The sequence below is a fragment of the Rana temporaria genome, chromosome 2 (genome assembly GCF_905171775.1).
Source record: "Rana temporaria chromosome 2, aRanTem1.1, whole genome shotgun sequence".
Taxonomy (NCBI): Eukaryota; Metazoa; Chordata; class Amphibia; order Anura; family Ranidae; genus Rana; species Rana temporaria.
In genome coordinates this window covers 150,878,127-150,878,796 of record NC_053490.1, presented here as the reverse complement: position 1 = coordinate 150,878,796, position 670 = coordinate 150,878,127, and the positions used below count along the sequence as shown (strand labels likewise).

At 51.6% G+C, this 670-nt stretch overlaps 1 pseudogene; it reads right to left on the bottom strand.

Moving 5' to 3' along the window:
- Positions 1 to 281: 281 nt before the first annotated feature.
- LOC120929943 lies at positions 282 to 412 on the bottom strand (annotated as a pseudogene).
- Positions 413 to 670: the final 258 nt, after the last annotated feature.

Below are 670 nucleotides of genomic sequence, written 5' to 3'. Positions count from 1 at the left end.
GGACCGGCAGCACCCTTACCAGCCAGGAAGGTGGGAGAAGAGGTTGGGGAGAGCCTACTGACGCAGACTCCACCCACAACCCCTAACTCTCCCACCTAATCACATTCTGGAAGTACTACCCGCTCCTTCCCGGTTAAAGGAGAAGCAGAGGTTCCCTCCAGAACAACTGACTGGGGCAGATACCACCAAATCCAGGCCAACGGCCAGGGACCCGGCCTCTTGGCTTCGACCTCATGCCTCTCTGTCCACATCAGAAGGCTTCCACCTCCACACCAACAGGCTTAGCGTCCGCCGACTGCCATCCCTTTCCCCCTGCCACAGGGTACCGGGGACAGTCAGCTTAGCACCACCTATTGGCAACTGATAAGAACAGATACTACACTTGATCTTAGCCAAAAGGCCGAGAAGCGAAAAGAAAATAATTTCACCGTAAACCAACCACGACCAGGTGCTCCTCGCAAGATTCAAAATAATTATCAGAAGAGTTTTCCAAGAGCCAAGGACCACTAGTGGAGAGCTTCAGAAAGACCTGGAATTAGCAGGTACAAGTAATGCATGACCTGTATGCACGCTCACCACGCACGACTCCATTGCTGAAGAAAAAGCATGCTGAAGCTTGTTTAACGCTTGCTGCACAACATTTAGACAAGTCTGTGAAGTACTGGGAAAA